Genomic DNA, 24,806 nt, shown 5'->3' with positions numbered 1-24,806 from the left:
CCCTCCGACAGTGCAGCGCTGCCTCAGTACTGCCCCTTCAATGGTGAAGCACTGCCTCAGTACTGACCATTCGACAGTGCAGCGCCCCCTCAGTAATGCCCCTCCAACAGTGCAGCGCTCCCTCAGTAGTGACCCTTCGACAGTGCAGCGCTCCCTCAGTACTGCCCCTCTGACAAAGCAGCTCTCCCTCAGTACTCGCGCTCCGCCAGTGCAGCGCTCCCTCAGGACTGCCTCTCCGCCAGTGCAGCGCTCCCTCAGTACTGCCCCTCCGACAGTGCAGCGCTCCCTCAGTACTGCCCCTCCGACAGTGCAGCGCTCCCTCAGTGCTGCTTCTTCAACGGGGCAGCACTGCCTCAGTACTGTTCCCTTCGACAGTGCAGCGCTCCCTCAGTACTGCCCCTCCAACAGTGCAGTGCTCCCTCAGTACTGCCCCTCTGACAGTGCAGTGCTCCCTCAGTACTGACCATTTGACAGTGCAGCGCTCCATCAGCACTGCCCCTCTGACAGTGCAGCGCTCACTCAGTACTGCCCCTCCGACAGTGCAGCGCTCTCTCAGTACTGCCCCAACGACAGCACAGCGCTACCTCAGTACTGACCCTTCGACAGTGCAGCGCTCCCGCAGTACTGCCCTTCTGACAGTGCAGCGTGCCTCAGTGCTGCCCCTCTGAAAGTGCAGCGCTCCCTCAGTACTGCGCCTCCAACAGTGCAGCGCTCCCTCAGTACTGCCCCCCTGACAGTGCAGCGCTTCCTCAGTACTGCCCCTCCGACAGTACAGCGCTACCTCAGTACTGACCCTTTGACAGTGCAGCGCTCCCGCAGTACTGCCCTTCTGACAGTGCAGCGCCCCCTCAGTGCTGCCCCTCTGACAGTGCAGCGCTCCCTCCGTGCTGCGCCTCCAACAGCGCATTGCTCCCTCAGTACTGCCCCTCTGACAGTGCAGTGCTCCCTCAATACTGACTCTTACAGTGCAGCGCTCGCTCAGTACTGCCCCTCCAACAGTGCAGCGCTCCCTCAGTACTGCCCCTCTGACAGTGCAGTGCTCGCTCAGTACTGACTCTTCGACAGTGCAGCGCTCCCACAGTACTGCCCCTCTGACAGTGCGGCGCTCCCTCAGTACTGCTCCTCCGACAGCGCAGCACTCCATCAGTTCTGCCCATCCAACTGTGCAGCGCTCCCTCAGTAGTGCCCCTCCGACAGTGCGGTGCTCACTCAGTACTGACCTTTCAAAAGTGCAGCGTTCCCTCAGCACTGACCCTCTCACAGTGCAGCGCTACCTCAGCACTGCCCCTCCGACAGTGCAGCGCTCCCTCAGTACTGACCCTCTGACAGTGCAGCGCTCCCAAATTACTGCCTCTCCGACAGTGCAGTGCTCCCTCAGTACTGCCTCTCCGACAGTGCAGCGCTCCCTCTGTATTGCCTCTCCGACAGTGCAGTGCTCGCTCAGTACTGCCCCTCCGACAGTGCAGTGCTCCCACAGTACTGCCCCTCTGACAGTGCAGCACTCCCTCAGTACTGCCCCTCTGTCAGTGCAGCGCTCCCTCAGTACTGCCCCTCTGACAGTGCAGTGCTCCCTTAGTACTGCCCCTCCGACATTGCAGCGCTCCCTCAGTACTGCCCCTCTGACAGTGCAGCGCTCCCTCAGTACTGCCCCTCCGACAGTGCGGCGCTCCCTCAGTACTGCCCCCGACAGTGCGGCGATCCCTCAGTACTGCCCCTCCGACAGTGCAGCGCTCCCTCAATACTGACCCTCCGATAGTGCAGCACTCCCTCAGCACTGCCCCTCCAACAGTGCAGCGCTCCCTCAGTACTGCCTCTCCGACAGTGCAGTGCTCCCTCTGTACTGCCCCTCCAACAGTGCAGCGCTCCCTCAGTACTGCCTCTCCGACAGTGCAGTGCTCCCTCTGTACTGCCCCTCCGACAGTGCAGCGCTCCCTCTGTATTGCCTCTCTGACAGTGCAGTTCTCCCTCAGTACTGCCCCTCCGACAGTGCAGTGCTCCCTCAGTACAGAGCCTCTGACAGTGCAGCGCTCCCTCAGTACTGCCCCTCCTACATTACAGCGCTCCCTCAGTACTGACCCTTCAACAGTGCAGCGCTCCCGCAGTACTGCCACTCTGACAGTGCAGTGCTCCCTCAGTGCTGCCCCTCTGACAGTGCAGCGCTCCCTCAGCAGTGACCCTTTGACAGTGCAGCGCTCCCTCAGTACTGCCCCTCCAACAGTGCAGCACTGCCACAGTACTGCCCCTCTGACAGTGCAGCACTCCCTCAGCACTGCCCCTCTGACAGTGCAGCTCTCCCTCAGTACTGCCCCTCTGACAGTGTAGCGCTCCCTCAGTCCTGCCCCTTTGACAGTGCAGCGCTCCCTTAGTACTGCCCCTCCGACATTGCAGCGCTCCATCAGTACTGCCCCTCTGACAGTGCAGCGCTCCCTCAGTACTGCCCCTCTGACAGTGCAGCTCTCCCTCAGTACTGCCCCTCTGGCAGTGCAGCAATCCCTCAGTACTGCCCTTCCGACAGTGCAGTGCTCCCTCAGTACTGCCCCTCCGACAGTGCGGCGCTCCCTCAGAACGGCCCCTCCGACAGTGCAGCGCTCCCTCAGTACTGCCTCCCGACAGTGCAGCGCACCCTCAGTACTGCCCCTCCGACAGTGCAGAGCTCCCTCTGTACTGATCCTCTGACAGGGCAGCGCTCCCTCAGCACTGCCCCCTCTGGCAGAGCAGCGCTCCCTCAGTACTGCCCTTCTGACAGTGCAGTGCTCCCTCAGTACTGCCCCTCCGACAGTGCAGCGCTACCTCAGTACTGACCCTTCGACAGTGGAACGCTCCCGCAGTACTGCCCTTCTGACAGTGCAGCGCTCCCTCAGTGCTGCCCCTCTGACAGTGCAGCACTCCCTCAGTATTGCCCCTTCGACAGTGCCGCGCTCCCTCGGTACTGCCCCTCCAACAGTGCAGCGCTCCCTCAGTATTGCCCCTTCGACAGTGCCGCGCTCCCTCAGTACTGCCCCTCTGACAGTGCAGCGCTCCCTAACTATTGCCACTCCAAGAGTGCAGCGCTCCCTCAGTACTGCACCTCTGACAGTGTGGCACTCCCTCAGTACTGCTCCTCCGACAGAGCAGCACTCCATCAGTACTGCCCCTCCGACAGTGCAGCGCTCCCTTAGTACTGCCCCTCCGACAGTGCAGCGCTCCCTCAGCACTGCCCCTCCGACAGTGCAGTGCTACCTCAGTACTGATCCTCTGACAGTGCAGCGCACCCTCAGCACTGTCACTCAGACAGTGCAGCGCTCCCTCAGTACTGCCCATCCAACAGTGCAGCGCTCCCTCAATACTGCCCCTCCGACAGTGCAGCGCTCCCTCAGTGCTGCCCCTTCAACGGAGCAGCACTGCCTCAGTACTGTTCCATTCGACAGTGCAGCGCTCCCTCAGTACTGCACCTCCAACAGTGTAGTGCTCCCTCAGTTCTGCCCCTCTGACAGTGCAGCGCTCCCTCAGTACTGCCCCTCCAACATTGCAGCGCTCCCTCAGTACTGACCCTTTGACAGTGCAGCGCTCCCTCAGTAATGCCCCCCTGACAGTGCAGCGCTCCATCAGTACTGCCCCTCTGACAGTGAAGCGCTCCCTGAGTACTGACCCTCCGACAGTGCGGCGCTCCCGCAGTACTGCCCCTCTGACAGTGCAGCGCTCCTTCAGCACTGACCCATCGACAGTGCAGCGCTCGCTCAGTACTGCACCTCTGACAGTGCAGCTCTAACTCAGTACTGTCGCTCCTCCAGTGCAGCGCTCCCTCTGTACTGCCCCTCCGCCAGTGCAGCGCTTGCTCAGTACTTAAACTTCGACAGTGCAGCACTGCCTCAGTACTGTCCCTTCGACAGTGCAGCGCTCCCTCAGTACTGCCCTTCCGACAGTGCGGCGCTCCCTCAGTACTGACCCTCTGACAGTGCAGCGCTCCCTCAGCACTGCCCCCTCCGGCAGTGAAAGCGATCCCTCAGTACTGCCCCTCTGACAGTGCAGCGCTCCCTCAGTGCTGCCCCTCCGACAGTGCAGCGCTCTCTCAGTACTGCCCCTCTGACAGTGCAGCGCTCCCTCAGTACTGCCTCTCTGACAGTGCAGCACTCCCTCAGAACTGCCCCCCTGACAGTGCAGCACTCCCTCAATACTGCCCCTCCGACAGTGCAGTGCTCCCTCAATACTGCCCCTGTGACAGTGCAGCACACCCTCAGTTCTGCCGCTCTGACAGTGCAGCGCTCCCTCAGTACTGACCCTCTGACAGTGCAGCGTTCCCTCAGCACTGCCCCCTCCGGCAGTGCAGTGCACCCTCAGTACTCACCCTCTGACAGTGCAGCACTCCCTCAGTACTGCCCCTCCGACAGTGCAGCGCTCCCTCAGTACTGCCCTTCTGACTGTGCAGTTCTCCCTCAGTACTGCCCCTCTGACAGTGCAGCAGTACCTCAGAACTGCCCCTCCGACAGTGCAGCATTCCCTCAGTACTGCCCCTCCGACAGTGCAGTGCTCCCTCAGTGCTGCCCCTCTGACAGTGCAGCACTCCCTCAGTACTGCCGCTCTGAGAGTGCAGCATTCTCTCGGCACTGCCCACTCCGGCAGTGCAGCGCTCCCTCAGTACTGCCCCTCTGACAATGCAGCGCTCCCTCAGTACTGCACCTACGATAGTGCAGCGCTCCCTCAGTACTGCCCCTCTGACAGTGCAGCACTCCCTCAGTACTGCCCCTCCGACAGTGCGGCGCTCCCTCAGTACTGAACTTTCAAAAGTGCAGCGTTCCCTCAGTACTGACCCTCTGACAGTGCAGCGCTCGCTCAGCACTGCCCCTCCGACAGTGCAGCGCTCCCTCAGTACTGCCCCTCTGACAGTGCAGTGCTCCCTCAGCACTGCCCCTCGGACAGTGCAGCGCTCCCTCAGTACTGACCCTCTGACAGTGCAGCACTCCCTCAGTACTGCCCTTCCGACAGTGCAGCACTCCCTCAGTACTGCCCTTCTGACTGTGCAGCGCTCCCTCAGTACTGCCCCTCTGACAGTGCAGCAGTATCTCAGAACTGCCCCTCCGACAGTGCAGCATTCCCTCAGTACTGCCCTTCCGACAGTGCAGTGCTCCCTCAGTGCTGCCCCTCTGACAGTGCAGCACTCCCTCAGTACTGAACTTTCAAAAGTGCAGCGTTCCCTCAGCACTGACCCTCTGACAGTGCAGCGCTCGCTCAGCACTGCCCCTCCGACAGTGCAGCGCTCCCTCAGTACTGCCCTTCCGACAGTGCGGCGCTCCCTCAGTACTGACCCTCTGACAGTGCAGCGCTCCCTCAGCACTGCCCCCTCCGGCAGTGAAAGCGATCCCTCAGTACTGCCCCTCTGACAGTGCAGCGCTCCCTCAGTACTGCCCCTCTGACAGTGCAGCGCTCCCTCAGTGCTGCCCCTCCGACAGTGCAGCGCTCTCTCAGTACTGCCCCTCTGACAGTGCAGCGCTCCCTCAGTACTGCCTCTCTGACAGTGCAGCACTCCCTCAGAACTGCCCCCCTGACAGTGCAGCACTCCCTCAATACTGCCCCTCCGACAGTGCAGTGCTCCCTCAATACTGCCCCTGTGACAGTGCAGCACACCCTCAGTTCTGCCGCTCTGACAGTGCAGCGCTCCCTCAGTACTGACCCTCTGACAGTGCAGCGTTCCCTCAGCACTGCCCCCTCCGGCAGTGCAGTGCTCCCTCAGTACTCACCCTCTGACAGTGCAGCACTCCCTCAGTACTGCCCCTCCGACAGTGCAGCGCTCCCTCAGTACTGCCCTTCTGACTGTGCAGTTCTCCCTCAGTACTGCCCCTCTGACAGTGCAGCAGTACCTCAGAACTGCCCCTCCGACAGTGCAGCATTCCCTCAGTACTGCCCCTCCGACAGTGCAGTGCTCCCTCAGTGCTGCCCCTCTGACAGTGCAGCACTCCCTCAGTACTGCCGCTCTGAGAGTGCAGCGTTCTCTCGGCACTGCCCACTCCGGCAGTGCAGCGCTCCCTCAGTACTGCCCCTCTGACAATGCAGCGCTCCCTCAGTACTGCACCTACGATAGTGCAGCGCTCCCTCAGTACTGCCCCTCTGACAGTGCAGCACTCCCTCAGTACTGCCCCTCCGACAGTGCGGCGCTCCCTCAGTACTGAACTTTCAAAAGTGCAGCGTTCCCTCAGTACTGACCCTCTGACAGTGCAGCGCTCGCTCAGCACTGCCCCTCCGACAGTGCAGCGCTCCCTCAGTACTGCCCCTCTGACAGTGCAGTGCTCCCTCAGCACTGCCCCTCGGACAGTGCAGCGCTCCCTCAGTACTGACCCTCTGACAGTGCAGCACTCCCTCAGTACTGCCCTTCCGACAGTGCAGCACTCCCTCAGTACTGCCCTTCTGACTGTGCAGCGCTCCCTCAGTACTGCCCCTCTGACAGTGCAGCAGTATCTCAGAACTGCCCCTCCGACAGTGCAGCATTCCCTCAGTACTGCCCTTCCGACAGTGCAGTGCTCCCTCAGTGCTGCCCCTCTGACAGTGCAGCACTCCCTCAGTACTGAACTTTCAAAAGTGCAGCGTTCCCTCAGCACTGACCCTCTGACAGTGCAGCGCTCGCTCAGCACTGCCCCTCCGACAGTGCAGCGCTCCCTCAGTCCTGCCCCTCTGACAGTGCAGTGCTCCCTCAGCACTGCCCCTCGGACAGTGCAGCGCTCCCTCAGTACTGACCCTCTGACAGTGCAGCAGTCCCTCAGTACTGCCCCTCCAACAGTGCAGTGCTCCCTCAACACTGACCCTCCGATAGTGCAGCACTCCCTCAGCACTGCCCCTCCGACAGTGCAGCGCTCCCTCAGTACTGCCTCTCCGACAGTGCAGTGCTCCCTCAGTACTGCCCCTCAGACAGTGCAGCGCTCCCTCTGTATTGCCTCTCCGACAGTGCAGTTCTCCCTCAGTACTGCCCCTCTGACATTGCAGTGCTCCCTCAGTACTGACCCTCTGACAGTGCAGCGGTGGCATAGTGGTTAGCACTGTTGCCTCACAGCGCCAGAGACCCGGGTTCGAATCCGGCCTCGGGCGACTGTCTGTGTGGAGTTTGCACATTCTCCCCGTGTTTGCGTGGGTTTTCTCCGGGTGCTCCGGTTTCCTCCCACAGTCCAAAGATGTGCGGGTTAGGTTGATTGGCTATGATAAATTGACCCTTAGTGTTAGGGGGATTAAATACGTGGGGTTACAGGGATAGGGTGGGACATGTGTTGGTGTAGGGGTAACGGGGATCGGGTGGGATATGTGTCGGTGCAGGCTCGATGGGCCGAAATGGCCTCTATCTGCACTGTGGGGTTTCTGTGATTCTGTGATTCTGTGATACTGCCCCTCCTACAGTGCTGCGCTCCCTCAGTACTGAACATTTGACAGTGCAGCACTCCCGCAGTACTGCCACTCTGACAGTGCGGCTCTCCCTCAGTACTGACCCTCTGACAGTGCAGCGCTCCCTCAGCACTGCCCCTCCGACAGTGCAGCGCTCCGTCAGTACTGACCCTCTGACAGTGCAGCACTCCCTCAGTACTGCCCCTCCAGCAGTGCAGTGCTCTCTCAATACTGACCCTCCGATAGTGCAGCACTCCCTCAGCACTGCCCCTCCGACAGTGCAGCGCTCCCTCAGTACTGCCTCTCTGACAGTGCAGTGCTCCCTCAGTACTGCCCCTCCGACAGTGCAGCGCTCCCTCTGTATTGCCTCTCTGACAGTGCAGTGCTCCCTCAGTACTGCCCCTCCGACAGTGCAGTGCTCCCTCAGTACTGACCCTCTGACAATGCAGCACTCCCACAGTACTGCCCCTCTGACAGTGCAGCAATCCCTCAGTACTGCCCCTCTGACAGTGCAGCTCTCCCTCAGTACTGCCCGTCTGACAGTGCAGCGCTCCCTCAGTCCTGCCCCTTTGACAGTGCAGCGCTCCCTTAGTACTGCCCCTCCGACATTGCAGCGCTCCCTCAGTACTGCCCCTCAGACAGTGCAGCGCGCCCTCAGTACTGCTCCTCTGAAAGTGCAGTGCTCCCTCAGCACTGCCCCTCCGACAGTGCAGAGCTCCCTCAGTACTGCCCCACTGACAGTGCAGCGCTCCCTCAGTACTGCCCATCTGACAGTGCAGCGCTCCCTCAGTACTGCCCCTCTGAAAGTGCAGCGCTCCCTCAGTACTGCACCTCCGACAGTGCAGAGCTCCCTCAGTACTGCCCCACTGACAGTGCAGCGCTCACTCAGTACTGCCCCTCTGACTGCCGCGCTCCCTCAGTGCTGCCTCTCCGACAGTGCGGCACTCCCTCAGTACTGCCCCCCGACACTGCAGAGATCCCTCAGTAATGCCCCTCCAACAGTGCAGCGCTCCCTCAGTAATGACCCTCTGACAGTGCAGCGCTCCCTCAGCACTGCCCCCTCCGGCAGTGAAAGCGATCCCTCAGTACTGATTCTCTGACAGTGCAGCACTCCCTCAGTACTGCCCCTCTGACAGTGCAGCGCTCCCTCAGTACTGCCCCTCTGACAGTGCAGCGCTCCCTTAGTACTGCCCGTCCGACAGTGCAGCGCTCCCTCAGTACTGCCCCTCTGACAGTGCAGCGTTCCCTCAGTACTGCCTCTCTGACAGTGCAGCACTCCCTCAGAACTGCCCCCCTGACAGTGCAGCACTCCCTCAGTACTGCCCCTCCGACAGTGCAGTGCTCCCTCAATACTGCCCCTCTGACAGTGCAGCACATCCTCAGTACTGCCGCTCTGATAGTGCAGCGCTCCCTCAGTACTGCCCCTCTGACAGTGCAGCGTTCCCTCAGCACTTCCCCCTCCAGCAGTGCAGCACTCCCTCAGTACTCACCCTCTGACAGTGCAGCACTCCCTCAGAACTGCCCCTTCGACAGTGCAGCGCTCCCTCAGTACTGCCCCTCTGACAGTGCAGCGCTACCTCAGTACTGCCCCTCTGACAGTGCAGCACTACCTCAGAACTGCAACTCTGACAGTGCAGTATTCCCTCAGTACTGCCCCTCCGACAGTGCAGTGCTCCCTCAGTACTCACCCTCTGACAGTGCAGCACCCCCTCAGTACTGCCGCTCTGACAGTGCAGCGTTCTCTCAGCAGTGCCCACTCCGGCAGTGCAGCGCTCCCTCAGTACTGCCCCTCTGACAATGCAGCGCTCCCTCAGTACTGCACCTACGATAGTGCAGCGCTCCCTCAGTACTGCCCTTCTGACAGTGCAGCACTCCCTCAGTACTGCCCCACCGACAGTGCAGTGCTCCCTCAGTACTCACCCTCTGACAGTGCAGCACCCCCTCAGTACTGCCGCTCTGACAGTGCAGCGTTCTCTCAGCAGTGCCCACTCCGGCAGTGCAGCGCTCCCTCAGTACTGCCCCTCTGACAATGCAGCGCTCCCTCAGTACTGCACCTACGATAGTGCAGCGCTCCCTCAGTACTGCCCTTCTGACAGTGCAGCACTCCCTCAGTACTGCCCCACCGACAGTGCGGCGCTCCCTCAGTACTGCCCCCTGACAGTGCAGCGCTACCTCAGCACTGCCCCTCTGACAGTGCAGCGCTCCCTCAGTACTGCACCTACGATAGTGCAGCGCTCCCTCAGTACTGCCCCTTCGACAGTGCAGCGCTCCCTCAGTACTGACCCTTCGACAGTGCAGCGCTCCCGCAGTACTGCCACTCTGACAGTGCAGTGCTCCCTCAGTGCTGCCCCTCTGACAGTGCAGCGCTCCCTCAGTAGTGACCCTTTGACAGTGCAGTGCTCGCTCAGTACTGACTCTTCGGCAGTGCAGCGCTGCCTCAGTGCTGCCCCTCTGACAGTGCGGCACTCCCTCAGTACTGCTCCTCCGACAGTGCAGCACTCCATCAGCACTGCCCCTCCGACAGTGCAGCGCTCCCTCCGTACTGCCCCTCCGACAGTGCGGCGCTCCCTCAGTACTGAACTTTCAAAAGTGCAGCGTTCCCTCAGCACTGACCCTCTGACAGTGCAGCGCTCCCTCAGCACTGCCCCTCCGACAGTGCAGCGCTCCCTCAGTACTGCCCCTCTGACAGTGCAGCGCTCCCTCAGCACTGCCCCTCCGACAGTGCAGCGCTCCCTCAGTACTGACCCTCTGACAGTGCAGCAGTCCCTCAGTACTGCCCCTCCAACGGTGCAGTGCTCCCTCAATACTGACCCTCCGATAGTGCAGCACTCCCTCAGCACTGCCCCTCCAACAGTGCAGCGCTCCCTCAGTACTGCCTCTCCGACAGTGCAGTGCTCCCTCAGTACTGCCCCTCCGACAGTGCAGCGCTCCCTCTGTATTGCCTCTCCGACATTGCAGTGCTCCCTCAGTACTGACCCTCTGACTGTGCAGCGCTCCCTCAGTACTGCCCCTCCTACAGTGCAGCGCTCCCTCAGTATTGACCCTTTGACAGTGCAGCGCTCCCTCAGTACTGACCCTTCGACAGTGCAGCGCTCCCGCAGTACTGCCACTCTGACAGTGCAGTGCTGCACCTCTGACAGTGCAGCGCTCCCTCAGTAGTGACCCTCTGACAGTGCAGCACTCCCTAAGTACTGCCACTCCAGCAGTGCAGCAGCGCTCCCTCAGTACTGCCCCTCTGACAGTGCAGTGCTCGCTCAGTACTGACTCTTCGACAGTGCAGCGCTGCCTCAGTGCTGCCCCTCTGACAGTGCGGCGCTCCCTCAGTACTGCTCCTCCGACAGTGCAGCACTCCATCAGTACTGCCCCTCCGACAGTGCAGCGCTCCCTCCGTACTGCCCCTCCGACAGTGCGGCGCTCCCTCAGTACTGAACTTTCAAAAGTGCAGCGTTCCCTCAGCACTGCCCCTCCGACATTGCAGCGCTCCCTCAGTACTGCCTCTCTGACAGTGCAGCGCTCCCTCAGCACTGCCCCTCCGACAGCGCAGCGCTCCCTCCGTACTGCCCCTCCGACAGTGCGGCGCTCCCTCAGTACTGAACTTTCAAAAGTGCAGCGTTCCCTCAGCACTGCCCCTCCGACATTGCAGCGCTCCCTCAGTACTGCCCCTCTGACAGTGCAGCAGTCCCTCAGTACTGCCCCTCTGACAGTGCAGCGTTCCCTCAGCACTGCCCCCTCCGGCAGTGCAGTGCTCCCTCAGTACTCACCCTCTGACAGTGCAGCACTCCCTCAGTACTGCCCCTCCGACAGTGCAGCGCTCCCTCAGTACTGCCCTTCTGACTGTGCAGTTCTCCCTCAGTACTGCCCCTCTGACAGTGCAGCAGTACCTCAGAACTGCCCCTCCGACAGTGCAGCATTCCCTCAGTACTGCCCCTCTGACAGTGCAGTGCTCCCTCAGTGCTGCCCCTCTGACAGTGCAGCACTCCCTCAGTACTGCCGCTCTGAGAGTGCAGCGTTCTCTCGGCACTGCCCACTCCGGCAGTGCAGCGCTCCCTCAGTACTGCCCCTCTGACAATGCAGCGCTCCCTCAGTACTGCACCTACGATAGTGCAGCGCTCCCTCAGTACTGCCCCTCTGACAGTGCAGCACTCCCTCAGTACTGCCCCTCCGACAGTGCGGCGCTCCCTCAGTGCTGCCCCACTGACAGTGCAGCACTCCCTCAGTACTGAACTTTCAAAAGTGCAGCGTTCCCTCAGCACTGACCCTCTGACAGTGCAGCGCTCGCTCAGCACTGCCCCTCCGACAGTGCAGCGCTCCCTCAGTCCTGCCCCTCTGACAGTGCAGTGCTCCCTCAGCACTGCCCCTCGGACAGTGCAGCGCTCCCTCAGTACTGACCCTCTGACAGTGCAGCAGTCCCTCAGTACTGCCCCTCCAACAGTGCAGTGCTCCCTCAACACTGACCCTCCGATAGTGCAGCACTCCCTCAGCACTGCCGCTCCGACAGTGCAGCGCTCCCTCAGTACTGCCTCTCTGACAGTGCAGTGCTCCCTCAGTACTGCCCCTCCGACAGTGCAGCGCTCCCTCTGTATTGCCTCTCCGACAGTGCAGTTCTCCCTCAGTACTGCCCCTCTGACATTGCAGTGCTCCCTCAGTACTGACCCTCTGACAGTGCAGCGGTGGCATAGTGGTTAGCACTGTTGCCTCACAGCGCCAGAGACCCGGGTTCGAATCCGGCCTCGGGCGACTGTCTGTGTGGAGTTTGCACATTCTCCCCGTGTTTGCGTGGGTTTTCTCCGGGTGCTCCGGTTTCCTCCCACAGTCCAAAGATGTGCGGGTTAGGTTGATTGGCTATGATAAATTGACCCTTAGTGTTAGGGGGATTAAATACGTGGGGTTACAGGGATAGGGTGGGACATGTGTTGGTGTAGGGGTTACGGGGATCGGGTGGGATATGTGTCGGTGCAGGCTCGATGGGCCGAAATGGCCTCTATCTGCACTGTGGGGTTTCTGTGATTCTGTGATTCTGTGATACTGCCCCTCCTACAGTGCTGCGCTCCCTCAGTACTGAACATTTGACAGTGCAGCACTCCCGCAGTACTGCCACTCTGACAGTGCGGCTCTCCCTCAGTACTGACCCTCTGACAGTGCAGCGCTCCCTCAGCACTGCCCCTCCGACAGTGCAGCGCTCCGTCAGTACTGACCCTCTGACAGTGCAGCACTCCCTCAGTACTGCCCCTCCAGCAGTGCAGTGCTCTCTCAATACCGACCCTCCGACATTGCAGTGCTCCCTCAGTACTGACCCTCTGACAGTGCAGCGCTCCCTCAGTACTGCCCCTCCTAAAGTGCAGCTCTCTCTCAGTACTGACCCTTTGACAGTGCAGCGCTCCCTCAGTACTGCCCCTCTGACAGTGCAGCGCTCCCTCAGTCCTGCCCCTGTGACAGTGCAGCGCTCACTTAGTACTGCCTCTCCGACTGTGCAGTGCTCCCTCAGTACTGCCCCTCCGACAGTGCAGTGCTCCCTCTGTATTGCCTCTCCGACAGTGCAGTGCTCCCTCAGTACTGCCCCTCCGACAGTGCAGTGCTCCCTCAGCACTGACCCTCTGACAATGCAGCACTCCCGCAGTACTGCCACTCTGACAGTGCGGCTCTCCCTCAGTACTGACCCTCTGACAGTGCAGCGCTCCCTCAGCACTGCCCCTCCGACAGTGCAGCGCTCCGTCAGTACTGACCCTCTGACAGTGCAGCACTCCCTCAGTACTGCCCCTCCAGCAGTGCAGTGCTCTCTCAATACTGACCCTCCGATAGTGCAGCACTCCCTCAGCACTGCCCCTCCGACAGTGCAGCGCTCCCTCAGTACTGCCTCTCTGACAGTGCAGTGCTCCCTCAGTACTGCCCCTCCGACAGTGCAGCGCTCCCTCTGTATTGCCTCTCTGACAGTGCAGTGCTCCCTCAGTACTGCCCCTCCGACAGTGCAGTGCTCCCTCAGTACTGACCCTCTGACAATGCAGCACTCCCACAGTACTGCCCCTCTGACAGTGCAGCACTCCCTCAGTACTGCCCCTCTGACAGTGCAGCTCTCCCTCAGTACTGCCCGTCTGACAGTGCAGCGCTCCCTCAGTCCTGCCCCTTTGACAGTGCAGCGCTCCCTTAGTACTGCCCCTCCGACATTGCAGCGCTCCCTCAGTACTGCCCCTCAGACAGTGCAGCGCGCCCTCAGTACTGCTCCTCTGAAAGTGCAGTGCTCCCTCAGCACTGCCCCTCCGACAGTGCAGAGCTCCCTCAGTACTGCCCCACTGACAGTGCAGCGCTCCCTCAGTACTGCCCATCTGACAGTGCAGCGCTCCCTCAGTACTGCCCCTCTGAAAGTGCAGCGCTCCCTCAGTACTGCACCTCCGACAGTGCAGAGCTCCCTCAGTACTGCCCCACTGACAGTGCAGCGCTCACTCAGTACTGCCCCTCTGACTGCCGCGCTCCCTCAGTGCTGCCTCTCCGACAGTGCGGCACTCCCTCAGTACTGCCCCCCGACACTGCAGAGATCCCTCAGTAATGCCCCTCCAACAGTGCAGCTCTCCCTCAGTACTGCCCGTCTGACAGTGCAGCGCTCCCTCAGTCCTGCCCCTTTGACAGTGCAGCGCTCCCTTAGTACTGCCCCTCCGACATTGCAGTGCTCCCTCAGTACTGACCCTCTGACAGTGCAGCGCTCCCTCAGTACTGCCCCTCCTACAGTGCAGCGCTCCCTCAGTACTGACCCTTTGACAGTGCAGCGCTCCCTCAGTACTGAACCTTCGACAGTGCAGCGCTCCCGCAGTACTGCAACTCTGACAGTGCAGTGCTGCCCCTCTGACAGTGCAGCGCTCCCTCAGTAGTGACCCTCTGACAGTGCAGCACTCCCTAAGTACTGCCACTCCAGCAGTGCAGCGCTCCCTCAGTACTGCCCCTCTGACAGTGCAGTGCTCGCTCAGTACTGACTCTTCGACAGTGCAGCGCTGCCTCAGTGCTGCCCCTCTGACAGTGCGGCGCTCCCTCAGTACTGCTCCTCCGACAGTGCAGCACTCCATCAGTACTGCCCCTCCGACAGTGCAGCGCTCCCTCCGTACTGCCCCTCCGACAGTGCGGCGCTCCCTCAGTACTGAACTTTCAAAAGTGCAGCGTTCCCTCAGCTCTGCCCCTCCGACATTGCAGCGCTCCCTCAGTACTGCCTCTCTGACAGTGCAGCGCTCCCTCAGCACTGCCCCTCCGACAGTGCAGCGCTCCCTCCGTACTGCCCCTCCGACAGTGCGGCGCTCCCTCAGTACTGAACTTTCAAAAGTGCAGCGTTCCCTCAGCACTGCCCCTCCGACATTGCAGCGCTCCCTCAGTACTGCCCCTCTGACAGTGCAGCAGTCCCTCAGTACTGCCCCTCCGACAGTGCAGCGCTCCCTCAGTACTGACCCTTTGACAGTGCAGCGCTCCCGCAGTACTGCCACTCTGACAGTTCTGCACTTCCTCAGTTCTGCCCCTCCGAAAGTTAAGCACTCCCTCAATACTGCCGCTCTGACAGTGCAGCGCTCCCTCAGTACTGCCCATCTGACAGTGCAGCGTTCCCTCAGCACTGCCCCCTGCGGCAGTGCAGCGCTCCCTCTGTACTGCCCCTCTGACAATGCAGCGCTCCCTCAGTACTGCACCTACGATAGTGCAGCGCTCCCTCAGTACTGCGCCTCTGACAGTGCAGCGCTCCCTCAGTACTGCCCCTTCGACATTGCAGCGCTCCCTCAGTACTGCCCCTCTGACAGTGCAGCACTCCTTCAGTGCTGCAGCTCTGACAGTGCAGCGCTCCCTCAGTACTGCCCATCTGACAGTGCAGCGCTCCCTCAGTACTGCCCATCTGACAGTGCAGCACGCCCTCAGTCCTGCCCATCTGACAGTGCAGCGCTCCCTCAGTACTGCCCCTCCGACAGTGCAGCGCTCCCTCAGTACTGCCCCTCTGAAAGTGCAGCGCTCCCTCAGTACTGCCCTCCGACAGTGCAGAGCTCCCTCAGTGCTGCGTCTCCGACAGTGCGTCGCTCCGTCAGTGCTGCCCCCCGACACTGCAGAGATACCTCAGTAATGCCCGTCCGACAGTGCGGCGCTCCCTCAGTACTGACCTTTCAAAAGTGCAGCGTTCCCTCAGCACTGACCCTCTGACAGTGCAGCGCTCCCTCAGTACTGCCCATCCGACAGTGCAGCGCTCCCTCAGTACTGCCTCTCCGACAGTGCAGTGCTCCCTCAGTACTGCCCCTCCGACAGTGCAGCGCGCCCTCTGTATTGCCTTTCCGACAGTGCAGTTCTCCCTCAGTACTGCCCCTCCGACATTGCAGTGCTCCCTCAGTACTGACCCTCTGACAGTGCAGCGCTCCCTCAGTACTGCCCCTCCTAAAGTGCAGCTCTCTCTCAGTACTGACCCTTTGACAGTGCAGCGCTCCCTCAGTACTGCCCCTCTGACAGTGCAGCGCTCCCTCAGTCCTGCCCCTGTGACAGTGCAGCGCTCACTTAGTACTGCCTCTCCGACTGTGCAGTGCTCCCTCAGTACTGCCCCTCCGACAGTGCAGTGCTCCCTCTGTATTGCCTCTCCGACAGTGCAGTGCTCCCTCAGTACTGCCCCTCCGACAGTGCAGTGCTCCCTCAGCACTGACCCTCTGACAATGCAGCACTCCCGCAGTACTGCCACTCTGACAGTGCGGCTCTCCCTCAGTACTGACCCTCTGACAGTGCAGCGCTCCCTCAGCACTGCCCCTCCGACAGTGCAGCGCTCCGTCAGTACTGACCCTCTGACAGTGCAGCACTCCCTCTGTATTGCCTTTCCGACAGTGCAGTTCTCCCTCAGTACTGCCCCTCCGATAGTGCAGCACTCCCTCAGCACTGCCCCTCCGACAGTGCAGCGCTCCCTCAGTACTGCCTCTCTGACAGTGCAGTGCTCCCTCAGTACTGCCCCTCCGACAGTGCAGCGCTCCCTCTGTATTGCCTCTCTGACAGTGCAGTGCTCCCTCAGTACTGCCCCTCCGACAGTGCAGTGCTCCCTCAGTACTGACCCTCTGACAATGCAGCACTCCCACAGTACTGCCCCTCTGACAGTGCAGCACTCCCTCAGTACTGCCCCTCTGACAGTGCAGCTCTCCCTCAGTACTGCCCGTCTGACAGTGCAGCGCTCCCTCAGTCCTGCCCCTTTGACAGTGCAGCGCTCCCTTAGTACTGCCCCTCCGACATTGCAGCGCTCCCTCAGTACTGCCCCTCAGACAGTGCAGCGCGCCCTCAGTACTGCTCCTCTGAAAGTGCAGTGCTCCCTCAGCACTGCCCCTCCGACAGTGCAGAGCTCCCTCAGTACTGCCCCACTGACAGTGCAGCGCTCCCTCAGTACTGCCCATCTGACAGTGCAGCGCTCCCTCAGTACTGCCCCTCTGAAAGTGCAGCGCTCCCTCAGTACTGCACCTCCGACAGTGCAGAGCTCCCTCAGTACTGCCCCACTGACAGTGCAGCGCTCACTCAGTACTGCCCCTCTGACTGCCGCGCTCCCTCAGTGCTGCCTCTCCGACAGTGCGGCACTCCCTCAGTACTGCCCCCCGACACTGCAGAGATCCCTCAGTAATGCCCCTCCAACAGTGCAGCGCTCCCTCAGTACTGCCCCGCCGACAGTGCAGCGCTCCCTCAGTACTGACCCTCTGACAGTGCAGCGCTCCCTCAGCACTGCCCCCTCCGGCAGTGAAAGCGATCCCTCAGTACTGATGCTCTGACAGTGCAGCACTCCCTCAGTACTGCCCCTCTGACAGTGCAGCGCTCCCTCAGTACTGCCCCTCTGACAGTGCAGCGCTCCCTTAGTACTGCCCATCCGACAGTGCAGCGCTCCCTCAGTACTGCCCCTCTGACAGTGCAGCGTTCCCTCAGTACTGCCTCTCTGACAGTGCAGCACTCCCTCAGAACTGCCCCCCTGACAGTGCAGCACTCCCTCAGTACTGCCCCTCCGACAGTGCAGTGCTCCCTCAATACTGCCCCTCTGACAGTGCAGCACATCCTCAGTACTGCCACTCTGATAGTGCAGCGCTCCCTCAGTACTGCCCCTCTGACAGTGCAGCGTTCCCTCAGCACTTCCCCCTCCAGCAGTGCAGCGCTCCCTCAGTACTCACCCTCTGACAGTGCAGCACTCCCTAAGAACTGCCCCTTCGACAGTACAGCGCTCCCTCAGTACTGCCCCTCTGACAGTGCAGCGCTACCTCAGTACTGCCCCTCTGACAGTGCAGCACTACCTCAGAACTGCAACTCTGACAGTGCAGTATTCCCTCAGTACTGCCCCTCCGACAGTGCAGTGCTCCCTCAGTACTCACCCTCTGACAGTGCAGCGCTCCCTCAGTACTGCCCCTCTGACAGTGCAGCACTCCCTCAGTACTGCCCCACCGACAGTGCGGCGCTCCCTCAGTACTGCCCCCTGACAGTGCAGCGCTACCTCAGCACTGCCCCTCTGACAGTGCAGCGCTCCCTCAGTACTGCACCTACGATAGTGCAGCGCTCCCTCAGTACTGCACCTCTGACAATGCAGCGCTCCCTCAGTACTGCATCTACGATAGTGCAGCGCTCCCTCAGTACTGCGCCTCTGACAGTGCAGCGCTCCCTCAGTACTGCCCCTTCGACAGTGCAGCGCTCCCTCAGTACTGACCCTTCGACAGTGCAGCGCTCCCGCAGTACTGCCACTCTGACAGTGCAGTGCTCCCTCAGTGCTGCCCCTCTGACAGTGCAGCGCTCCCTCAGTAGTGACCCTTTGACAGTGCAGTGCTCGCTCAGTACTGACTCTTCGGCAGTGCAGCGCTGCCTCAGTGCTGCCCCTCTGACAGTGCGGCACTCCCTCAGTACTGCTCCTCCGACAGTGCAGCACTCCATCAGCACTGCCCCTCCGACAGTGCAGCGCTCCCTCCGTACTGCCCCTCTGACAGTGCGGCGCTCCCTCAGTACTGAACTTTCAAAAGTGCAGCGTTCCCTCAGCACTGACCCTCTGACAGTGCAGCGCTCCCTCAGCACTGCCCCTCCGACAGTGCAGCGCTCCCTCAGTACTGCCCCTCTGACAGTGCAGCGCTCCCTCAGCACTGCCCCTCCGACAGTGCAGCGCTCCCTCAGTACTGACCCTCTGACAGTGCAGCAGTCCCTCAGTACTGCCCCTCCAACGGTGCAGTGCTCCCTCAATACTGACCCTCCGATAGTGCAGCACTCCCTCAGCACTGCCCCTCCAACAGTGCAGCGCTCCCTCAGTACTGCCTCTCCGACAGTGCAGTGCTCCCTCAGTACTGCCCCTCCGACAGTGCAGCGCTCCCTCTGTATTGCCTCTCCGACAGTGCAGTTCTCCCTCAGTACTGCCCCTCCGACATTGCAGTGCTCCCTCAGTACTGACCCTCTGACAGTGCAGCGCTCCCTCAGTACTGCCCCTCCTACAGTGCAGCGCTCCCTCAGTACTGACCCTTTGACAGTGCAGCGCTCCCTCAGTACTGAACCTTCGACAGTGCAGCGCTCCCGCAGTACTGCAACTCTGACAGTGCAGTGCTGCCCCTCTGACAGTGCAGCGCTCCCTCAGTAGTGACCCTCTGACAGTGCAGCACTCCCTAAGTACTGCCACTCCAGCAGTGCAGCGCTCCCTCAGTACTGCCCCTCTGACAGTGCAGTGCTCGCTCAGTACTGACTCTTCGACAGTGCAGCGCTGCCTCAGTGCTGCCCCTCTGACAGTGCGGCGCTCCCTCAGTACTGCTCCTCCGACAGTGCAGCACTCCATCAGTACTGCCCCTCCGACAGTGCAGCGCTCCCTCCGTACTGCCCCTCCGACAGTGCGGCGCTCCCTCAGTACTGAACTTTCAAAAGTGCAGCGTTCCCTCAGCTCTGCCCCTCCGACATTGCAGCGCTCCCTCAGTACTGCCTCTCTGACAGTGCAGCGCTCCCTCAGCACTGCCCCTCCGACAGTGCAGCGCTCCCTCCGTACTGCCCCTCCGACAGTGCGGCGCTCCCTCAGTACTGAACTTTCAAAAGTGCAGCGTTCCCTCAGCACTGCCCCTCCGACATTGCAGCGCTCCCTCAGTACTGCCCCTCTGACAGTGCAGCAGTCCCTCAGTACTGCCCCTCCGACAGTGCAGCGCTCCCTCAGTACTGACCCTTTGACAGTGCAGCGCTCCCGCAGTACTGCCACTCTGACAGTTCTGCACTTCCTCAGTTCTGCCCCTCCGAAAGTTAAGCACTCCCTCAATACTGCCGCTCTGACAGTGCAGCGCTCCCTCAGTACTGCCCATCTGACAGTGCAGTGTTCCCTCAGCACTGCCCCCTGCGGCAGTGCAGCGCTCCCTCTGTACTGCCCCTCTGACAATGCAGCGCTCCCTCAGTACTGCACCTACGATAGTGCAGCGCTCCCTCAGTACTGCGCCTCTGACAGTGCAGCGCTCCCTCAGTACTGCCCCTTCGACATTGCAGCGCTCCCTCAGTACTGCCCCTCTGACAGTGCAGCACTCCTTCAGTGCTGCAGCTCTGACAGTGCAGCGCTCCCTCAGTACTGCCCATCTGACAGTGCAGCGCTCCCTCAGTACTGCCCATCTGACAGTGCAGCACGCCCTCAGTCCTGCCCATCTGACAGTGCAGCGCTCCCTCAGTACTGCCCCTCCGACAGTGCAGCGCTCCCTCAGTACTGCCCCTCTGAAAGTGCAGCGCTCCCTCAGTACTGCCCTCCGACAGTGCAGAGCTCCCTCAGTGCTGCGTCTCCGACAGTGCGTCGCTCCGTCAGTGCTGCCCCCCGACACTGCAGAGATACCTCAGTAATGCCCGTCCGACAGTGCGGCGCTCCCTCAGTACTGACCTTTCAAAAGTGCAGCGTTCCCTCAGCACTGACCCTCTGACAGTGCAGCGCTCCCTCAGTACTGCCCATCCGACAGTGCAGCGCTCCCTCAGTACTGCCTCTCCGACAGTGCAGTGCTCCCTCAGTACTGCCCCTCCGACAGTGCAGCGCGCCCTCTGTATTGCCTTTCCGACAGTGCAGTTCTCCCTCAGTACTGCCCCTCCGACATTGCAGTGCTCCCTCAGTACTGACCCTCTGACAGTGCAGCGCTCCCTCAGTACTGCCCCTCCTAAAGTGCAGCTCTCTCTCAGTACTGACCCTTTGACAGTGCAGCGCTCCCTCAGTACTGCCCCTCTGACAGTGCAGCGCTCCCTCAGTCCTGCCCCTGTGACAGTGCAGCGCTCACTTAGTACTGCCTCTCCGACTGTGCAGTGCTCCCTCAGTACTGCCCCTCCGACAGTGCAGTGCTCCCTCTGTATTGCCTCTCCGACAGTGCAGTGCTCCCTCAGTACTGCCCCTCCGACAGTGCAGTGCTCCCTCAGCACTGACCCTCTGACAATGCATCACTCCCACAGTACTGCCCCACTGACAGTGCAGCACTCCCTCAGTACTGCCCCTCTGACAGTGCAGCTCTCCCTCAGTACTGCCTCTCTGACAGTGCAGCGCTCCCTCAGTCCTGCCCCTCCGACAGTGCAGCGCTCCCTCAGTACTGACCCTCTGACAGTGCAGCAGTCCCTCAGCACTGCCCCTCCAACAGTGCAGTGCTCCCTCAATACTGACTCTCCGATAGTGCAGCACTCCTCAGCACTGCCCCTCCGACAGTGCAGCGCTCCCTCAGTACTGCCTCTCCGACAGTGCAGTGCTCCCTCAGTACTGCCCCTCTGACAGTGCAGCGCTCCCTCTGTACTGCCCCTCCGCCAGTGCAGCGCTCGCTCAGTACTGAAACTTCGACAGTGCAGCACTGCCTCAGTACTGTCCCTTCGACAGTGCAGCGCTCCCTCAGTACTGCCCCTCTGACAGTGCGGCGCTCCCTCAGTACTGCCCCTCCGACAGTGCAGCGCTCCCTCAGTACTACACCTCCGACAGTGCGGCGCTCCCTCAGTACTGTCCCTCCGACAGTGCAGCGCTCCCTCAGTATTCGCACTCCGCCAGTGCAGTGCTCCCTCAGGACTGCACCTCGGCCAGGGCAGCGCTCCCTCAGTACTGCCCCTCCGACAGTGCAGCGCTCCCTCAGTGCTGCCCCTTCAACAGAGCAGCACTGTCTCAGAACTGTTCCCTTCGACAGTGCAGCGCTCCCTCAGTACTGCCCCTCCAATAGTGCAGTGCTCCCTCAGTACTGCCCATCTGACAGTGCAGCGCTCCCTCAGTACTGCCCCTCCAACAGTGCAGCGCTCCCTCAGTACTGACCCTTTGACAGTGCAGCGCTCCCTCAGCACTGCCCCTCTGACAGTACAGCGATCCCTAAGTACTGCCCCTCCGACAGTGCAGCTCTCCCTCAGTACTGCCCCTGCGACAGTGCAGCGCTCCCTCAGTACTGCCCCTCCGACAGTGCAGCGCTCCCTCAGTACTGCCCCTCCGACAGTGCAGCGCTCCCTCAATACTGACCTTCCGATAGTGCAGCGCTCCCTCCGTACTGCCCCTCCGACAGTGCGGCGCTCCCTCAGTACTGACCTTTCAAAACTGCAGCGTTCCCTCAGCACTGACCCTCTAACAGTGCAGCGCTCCCTCAGCACTGCCACTCCAACAGTGCAGCGCTCCCTCAGCACTGCCCCTCTGACAGTGCAGCGCTCCCTCAGCACTGCCCCTCCGACAGTGCAGCGCTCCCTCAATACTGACCCTCCGATAGTGCAGCACTCCCTCAGCACTGCCCCTCCGACAGTGCAGCGCTCCCTCAGTACTGCCTCTCCGACAGTGCAGTGCTCCCTCTGTACTGCCCCTCCGACAGTGCAGCGCTCCCTCTGTATTGCCTCTCCGACAGTGCAGTTCTCCCTCAGTACTGCCCCTCCGACAGTGCAGTGCTCCCTCAGTACTGCCCATCTGACAGTGCAGCGCTCCCTCAGTACTGCCCCTCTGAAAGTGCAGCGCTCCCTCACTACTGCACCTCCGACAGTGCAGAGCTCCCTCAGTACTGCCCCACTGACAGTGCAGCGCTCACTCAGTACTGCCCCTCTGACTGCCGCGCTCCCTCAGTGCTGCCTCTCCGACAGTGCGGCACTCCCTCAGTACTGCCCACTGACACTGCAGAGATCCCTCAGTAATGCCCCTCCAACAATGCAGTGCTCCCTCAGTACTGCCCCGCCGACAGTGCAGCGCTCCCTCAGTACTGACCCTCTGACAGTGCAGCGCTCCCTCAGCACTGTCCCCTCCGGCAGTGAAAGCGATCCCTCAGTACTGACGCTCTGACAGTGCAGCACTCCCTCAGTACTGCCCCTCTGACAGTGCAGCGCTCCCTTAGTACTGCCCCTCCGACAGTGCAGCGCTCCCTCAGTACTGCCCCTCTGACAGTGCAGCGTTCCCTCAGTACTGCCTCTCTGACAGTGCAGCACTCCCTCAGAACTGCCCCCCTGACAATGCAGCACTCCCTCAGTACTGCCCCTCCGACAGTGCAGTGCTCCCTCAATACTGCCCCTCTGACAGTGCAGCACATCCTCAGTACTGCCGCTCTGATAGTGCAGCGCTCCCTCACTACTGCCCCTCTGACAGTGCAGCGTTCCCTCAGCACTTCCCCCTCCAGCAGTGCAGCGCTCCCTCAGTACTCACCCTCTGACAGTGCAGCACTCCCTCAGAACGGCCCCTTCGACAGTGCAGCGCTCCCTCAGTACTGCCGCTCTGACAGTGCAGCGCTCCCTCAGTACTGCCCCTCTGACAGTGCAGCACTACCTCAGAACTGCCCCTCTGACAGTGCAGTATTCCCTCAGTACTGCCCCTCCGACAGTGCAGTGCTCCCTCAGTGCTGCCCCTCTGACAGTGCAGCACCCCCTCAGTACTGACGCTCTGACAGTGCAGCACTCCCTCAGTACTGCCCCTCTGACAGTGCATCACTCCCTCAGTACTGCCCCTCTGACAGTGCAGTGCTCCCTCAGTGCTGCCCCTCTGACAGTGCAGCACCCCCTCAGTACTGACGCTCTGACAGTGCAGCACTCCCTCAGTACTGCCCCTCTGACAGTGCAGCACTCCCTCAGTACTGCCCCTCTGACAGTGCAGCGCTCCCTCAGTACTGCCCCTCTGACAGTGCAGCGCTCCCTTAGTACTGCCCCTCCGACAGTGCAGCGCTCCCTCAGTACTGCCCCTCTGACAGTGCAGCGTTCCCTCAGTACTGCCTCTCTGACAGTGCAGCACTCCCTCAGAACTGCCCCCCTGACAATGCAACACTCCCTCAGTACTGCCCCTCCGACAGTGCAGTGCTCCCTCAATACTGCCCCTCTGACAGTGCAGCACATCCTCATTACTGCCGCTCTGATAGTGCAGCGCTCCCTCAATACTGCCCCTCTGACAGTGCAGCGTTCCCTCAGCACTTCCCCCTCCAGCAGTGCAGCGCTCCCTCAGTACTCACCCTCTGACAGTGCAGCACTCCCTCAGAACTGCCCTTTCGACAGTGCAGCACTCCCTCAGTACTGCCCCTCTGACATTGCAGCGCTCCCTCAGTACTGCCCCTCTGACAGTGCAGCACTACCTCAGAACTGCCCCTCTGACAGTGCAGTATTCCCTCAGTACTGCCCCACCGACAGTGCAGTGCTCCCTCAGTGCTGCCCCTCTGACAGTGCAGCACCCCCTCAGTACTGCCGCTCTGACAGTGCAGCGTTCTCTCGGCAGTGCCCACTCCGGCAGTGCAGCGCTCCCTCAGTACTGTCCCTGACAATGCAGCGCTCCCTCAATACTGACCCTCCGATAGTGCAGCACTCCGTCAGCACTGCCCCTCCGACAGTGCAGCGCTCCCTCAGTACTGCCTCTCCGACAGTGCAGTGCTCCCTCAGTACTGCCCCTCCGACAGTGCAGCGCTCCCTCTGTATTGCCTCTCCGACGGTGCAGTTCTCCCTCAGTACTGCCCCTCCGACATTGCAGTGCTCCCTCAGTACTGACCCTCTGACAGTGCAGCGCTCCCTCAGTACTGCACCTACGATAGTGCAGCACTCCCTCAGTACTGCCCCACCGACAGTGCGGCGCTCCCTCAGTACTGCCCCCTGACAGTGCAGCGCTACCTCAGAACTGCCCCTCTGACAGTGCAGCACTCCCTCAGAACTGCCCCTCTGACAGTGCAGCACTCCCTCAGTACTGCCCCTCCAAAAGTGCAGTGCTCCCTCAATGCTGCCCATCTGACAGTGCAGCACTCCCTCAGTACTGCCGCTCTGACAGTGCAGCGCTCCCTCAGTACTGCCCATCTGACAGTGCAGCGTTCCCTCAGCGCTGCCCCCTGTGGCAGTGCAGCGCTCCCTCAGTACTGCCCCTCTGACAATGCAGCGCTCCCTCAGTACTTCACCTACGATAGTGCAGCGCTCCCTCAGTACTGCGCCTCTGACAATGCAGCGCTCCCTCAGTACTGCCCCTTCGACAGTGCAGCGCTCCCTCAGTACTGACCCTTCGACAGTGCAGCGCTCCCGCAGCACTGCCACTCTGACAGTGCAGTGCTCCCTCAGTGCTGCCCCTCTGACTGTGCAGCGCTCCC

Source organism: Somniosus microcephalus, unplaced genomic scaffold (assembly GCF_052327205.1).
Source record: "Somniosus microcephalus isolate GS21.2 unplaced genomic scaffold, FLI_Smic_1.0 unresolved_chr3, whole genome shotgun sequence".
NCBI classification, from domain to species: Eukaryota; Metazoa; Chordata; class Chondrichthyes; order Squaliformes; family Somniosidae; genus Somniosus; species Somniosus microcephalus.
Note: the sequence above shows the minus strand (reverse complement) of the source record.